Below are 6,000 nucleotides of genomic sequence, written 5' to 3'. Positions count from 1 at the left end.
TCAAAAAAATCCTAAATAGAGTGCAATAATTTGTTATCTGTTTGAATTTTCTATAATTCATTGTAGGTAAATTGAAAGTTGAACAACAGTTACTTGTATACAATTTATATATGTTGGTAATTTGAAAGAACTCCTATTGAATCTTAAATCTTTTGTAGATGGTAGATTTAGGCAAAAATTTGTTAGGCACTCTAATTTTTTGTTACTAATAAATATATTTAATCCACTTAATTTCTATAAAAACTGAAACTCATCTATTAGTTTTTTTTTTTTTTTTGGGCCTGATAGTTACCCTTTTGAATTTTTTTACTACCATCTTTCTTACCAACATTGAGATGTTGATCTATGTTTTTTTTTTCTTTTTTGGAATCATGTTGACATAGATTACTTGAACAGCTTGTTGGGTTTGGTTTGAAAATTAATGTGGAGTTTGTTTAAGAGCATAAGCCATGTATTTAGTTAATATAGAATGAGTATGTAATTAGATTGCTTTGTTCTGCTTTAAGAAATGATTTTATTTTCAGTGTTTTTTGTCTCCAATTTCAAAAATTTTTATTTAAATCATGTCAATATATGATTGCTTGAATAACTTTTTAATTTACTAGAAAGAAAAAAAATAATATTTTAATTATTTTATTTACAGGAAAAGTAGAAAATAAAAATGAGCTTTATTAGTAGCAGCACTTCTTTCCTTCTAACTACATTTTTTCATTTTGAATTTCATTATTTTGAATTAATTTGCTATCAAATAATATTTTTTAGAATTAATTTAATTTAAATTAAGATTTGAAAGGTCCAATTAAAGAAAAAAAAGAATGAATAAATTAGAGGTCAAAAAAAGTAATTAATTAAAGAGAAAAAAGAATAATTAATTAGAAGAAAGAAAAAAAAATTAATAATTTTTTGTTATCTTGATAATAGGTAATAGGTTACCTAAAAATCTAATAAATGCTCTTTCATCAATAAGGAAAAAATTGTTAGACAATCACATTTTCAAGTGACCGTGGCTAACATTTCTCTCATCAAATTTTACTCTAGCAAGCATGTCATGACCCAACCTATGGGCCAGACCGGCACTAGGACCTGGGCCAGTCTAAAGCCCCCGAGGCCCGTAGTAAGCCTAACTATTGTTCAACCCAACTCTAAGGCCCATTTGGGCCCAATTTCAAGAATTCAACCGGACAGAGTCCGGCCATAAAATGGACCTTTTAACGGGGAGTTTTTGACTCACCCGACCTGTAAACACAATATATAATCAATTGGGGAGCTCAGCTCACCCTCCACATACTCATAATAACATAAAGTCAAATGGGAGCTCAGCTCCCTCATCCAGTCCAACATACATGCATATAATAAGTTTACAGGTCCAACATGGCAAATTATATTACAGACTCAAATCAAATAAATATTTCTAACACATGCAGAAATTCTAGGAGTTAACAGAATTATACAAATATTAGAGACATTAATAGACGACCTACGAAGAAGAAAAGCAGGTTAACCACAATAATAATCCTCTTGTAGCCTGGAAAAATAATGAACAGGAGTGAGCGTTCGACTCAGAGAGTAAAATATCAATTTTAACCATAATCTCTATAGCTATCTAAAGCTAATGCACCCTGTAGAGTAAAATGCAACATCGTCATAAATTTCATACAAATCACATCAAAAAGGCAATTTGGAGCACTCACACACCCAACACTGTCAAACAATACAAATATGGGAGCTGATCCCCTAAACAGCCCTCTAAATCCAACCTCTGCCAGCGAAGATCTCAAGCTGGACTTTCGCTTAATAAACCAAATACGGGGTCCCAGCGAAGAACTCAAGCCGTGTCTACCCCGAAGGACTGGGTCCCAGCGAAGAACTCAAGCCGTGTCTACCCCGAAGGACCGGGTCTCAGCGAAGATCTCAAGCCATGTCTACCCGTCCTGTCCATATCCAACACTATACCACACGCACGCCAATGCACGCACACTGCTCAAAATTATCACAATAATATTTATGGCACTTCAACATTTATGAATGCAATGTAAAACGTGCCTATTGTTTAACTACATAGATACATACATATAAGTGATGCATGGGCATGCTTGAATATATAATAATATCGAAATTACAATTAAAATTAATATTTTACTCACATACTTAACCTTAGTCACTGTGGCGGCTAGGCGGAGGAGGAAGGCTGTGCTGGCTCACCTGACAATTTTTATTACATTTATTTAGTACATTTGACTCAAGACAAGCTAAGACAAAGATAAAAGATGTCCTAAGTCGTGCCGAAAATCTGGCAGAGTCTCCCCTATACTTAGGACCTACCCAACCTGCAAAAAGGCTTAAAACGCACTTCTATATCCACAAACCATACACCCATAACTCAATCACATCACACAGCCCCTCCTGGGCCCATCCAAATAGTCATTAATCATAATATGTAAAATTACAGTTTAGTCCTCATAATTTAACCATTTTGCAAAAAACTACCCAAATGAGTTCTAAAAATTCTAAAACTTTGCCCCGGGGTCCTTAGCATCATTACTAAGCTAATACAAAAGGAATTATAATTTTCTGAGCTACCATGAATATTTTATGAATTTTTTATCCAATTCAAGCACTAGAAAATTACGAAAAAGTAAGGTTCGGGTTTACATATGCCGATTTTGACTTCGGGGACGCGCTCGGGACGTCTAACAATGGTGTGGTAGCTAAAATCTCGATCCAATTCCAAGACTTTTTCGGTAGCACATGCATGCATCGGTTGAATATTCTGGACAGGCGGCCAGATTGAATTTTCGCGAATTGAAGGTACCTACACGAAGCCCATAACACGGAGGTTAGTACAAAATTTTTACGGAATTTTCTAAGCTCATTTAGTGCTCGAAAAAATACTACGAAGTTTCGTGGGACCACTAAAAAATGGTGTCAGAAAATTTTGAAATTTATATTGCCACGAAGCTCTCGACGAGTGGAGCGCTCTGGAACTCTCGATTTTCTCGTGAGGTTCACAGTTTACGAGAAATCTAGCCCAAAATTCGAAATGGGCTAAAACTTCCCGGACAAAAATTGGGCAAATCGCTCGATGGATTTTGGTGTTCTTGGTGTCCATGGAAAGCTTTCGAGGTGTAGATGAAGTTTGACACAAGACCCGGTCCGATTGGTAGCCGGATCAGCTGAATTTTGGCCGGAAGGTGAGGCATCGCGTGTGCACAGGTGAGGAGTTCGCGCGCATTTTCGGGCCTTTTGGAGCGCCGGTCGGCCGTGGGGAGACACTGGGGTGGCGCACCAGCGAGGTGGGTTGGGCTGGGTGGCAGCTGCGTGGCGTGGGGAGGAGGGAGGAGAGAGAAAATGAGAGAGAGAGGGAGAGAGAAGGGAACGCGACGGGAAGGAAGGAAGAAGAAAAGAAAAGGCCGGTCCGATTCGATCGGTCCGATCCTGTCCGGTTTGATTCGGCCGGTCCGATTCAGGATAAAAAATTTTTATATTTTTACTCTGCCTTGGGGCCGAAAACGAGGCTCAAAATTTTAGAAAAAAATTCTAGAAAACTCAGAAAAATTCGTAGAGTCCAAATATATTTTTAGTTTTACCACGTGGTCTTTAAATTAATTTTTAAAAATCATTAAAGTTTTATATTTTCGAAAAATCGAACCCGATTTCTAAAATTCGAAAAATTTCAAATAATTTCCTAAAATTTAAATAAAATGAAATATTAATATTTACTCACAAAATAATAAATTTAAAAATTTGGGGTGTTATAAAGAAACACAAGGTGCAAGTTGTAATAAGGCAATTTTCGTAACCTCATATTCCAACATTTATGCATATAATTTTATCGAAGATAGGATTGCCTTGAAATTCAAGGCAGATGGAGTAACTGTGGGATGGTTCTCTAGAAGGTTCTTATGAATGGTTATGCTGCATTAACTAATAACAATTTTCATTTGGTCCTCTTGTTCTTTTATATTATATGTGCATTTAAAAAAAAATAATTTATTTAGTTTGATTTAATTATTGGTCCCTTCAAATATTTTTTAAAATTTTTTAATAGGTATATTAATTTTAATTTTTTATTAATTGTTCTCTAAAATTTTTTAATAGTCTTTCAAAAATATTTATAAAAAAATAAATAAGTGCAGTAAAGTTTTATTTTTTGTTAATTGAACTTTCAAATCTTTTATTGACCCAAATAATTTATAATTTATATATTATGATTTAAATTAAAATATTAAAATTATTTGGTTTTCATTAAATAAATACAAAAATTCAATAAAAAATTAATTACTCAAACTTTTAAATCTACAAATTAAAATTTGATTGGCAATTATTATTTGAAAATTAAATTTAGGCTAGCCTAATAATTTCCTATTGCATAACCTAGGATTAGATGAGATTTTTTTTTTAAAATGTATATATATATATATATTTTTTTTATCTTCCTGCTCATTTAGCTTTTTTTCCTTTTATTTTATTTAAATTAAAAATTTATTCTACTTACATATATAAAAGTAGATAAAATTAGTGGTCTTAACAATTAATATATTTTCTTAATTGTTTTACAAATCTCTAATTTTTTGTCTCTTTAATTTTAATGATTATTTTTTTTTAAATCTTATGCAATTATAACATATAATCTATCTATTTGGTGTTTATATTTATTTATTTTTACTTTTGAATTTATGAATTTTATGTAAGAATTTGTATAATATTTTAATATCAATTGTTTTTTATTTTTTGAATTATATAATTTATATAATAAATTTATATAATAATTAAAACTATAATATTGTAATATTCATATTAATTATAGAAATTTTTATTATAATTTTTTAATTGATAAAAAATTTTTATAGTTTAATTTTTTATGATATTTTTATTTACTATAAATATATATATATTATAATTAGCATCTGCTTAGTTGTATTGTACAAATTGTTCTCATATAAATATCGGGCTTCTAACAATGGACATTTTAGTAATTCTGGCCAATATCTTACCATCTGAAAAATTCTTATGCATTTCCCGTCCAGTTTTAGGCAACTAAAAAATGAAATCCAACACATCAATGGATGTTTCAAAAAAATAAATTATGAAGATGAATGATTATACTTGGGGAAGGCAACGGGTAGCTATCCGCGAAAATTAACCTATTTAAATCTGAACCTGATTAATATATTCTGAACATGTCCCAAAAATTCGATTAAAATTTATTTTCAAATACCTCAATTTGACCCAAATTCAATTATTATTGCTTTTAAATCTATTTAATTTTATATATTTTAATTAATAATTTACATTAATTTAATATTTTTATAAAATATTTAAATTCTATTTATTTAAAATATGATATATAAAAATATATTTTTTATATTTAATTAATTTTTTAGATTCAACTAACAAAAAACTCCAACTGACACAAATTTTAAACTCGATTATATACTACCAAAACTCATCTTGTTAGGATTTAATGAATATTCACATGTAAATACCATATCCATTGTCGTCCTTAAATTATATTTACAGAGAAGATGGAAGGATTTTTTTTTGCTTAATTATAATATAGCCAATGTGAATTATATGATTATTTTTAATTTTTCATCATATGTTTAATAAATTTTTATAAAATTGACATCTACAATTTTTTTTAATTTATTTATACTCCATTATATTATTTTTTTATTAAATAATTATTTTTTTATTAAATAACATTGATTCCTTCAAAATATATAAATAATAAGTACAATTAGTTTTTAAAATTTTTATTTAATGGAGTCATATATTTCATCCTCTCTCTCCCTATAAAATTTTTTATATTTAAAATTTTAAAGAATTGTAAATAAAAAAATAATTTTTAAAAATAAATTTTAATAATCAAGACATTTTACGATTATTTTAAAATATTAAAATGATGATTACACATTAAGAGTTTTTTTTTTGCTATCTAATAGAGTTTAAAGATAAAATATTTTCATGTATATCATAAATTTTTATATATCCGATACT

This window comes from Hevea brasiliensis, chromosome 16 (assembly GCF_030052815.1).
Source record: "Hevea brasiliensis isolate MT/VB/25A 57/8 chromosome 16, ASM3005281v1, whole genome shotgun sequence".
Taxonomy (NCBI): Eukaryota; Viridiplantae; Streptophyta; class Magnoliopsida; order Malpighiales; family Euphorbiaceae; genus Hevea; species Hevea brasiliensis.
This window is presented reverse-complemented; position numbering follows the sequence as displayed.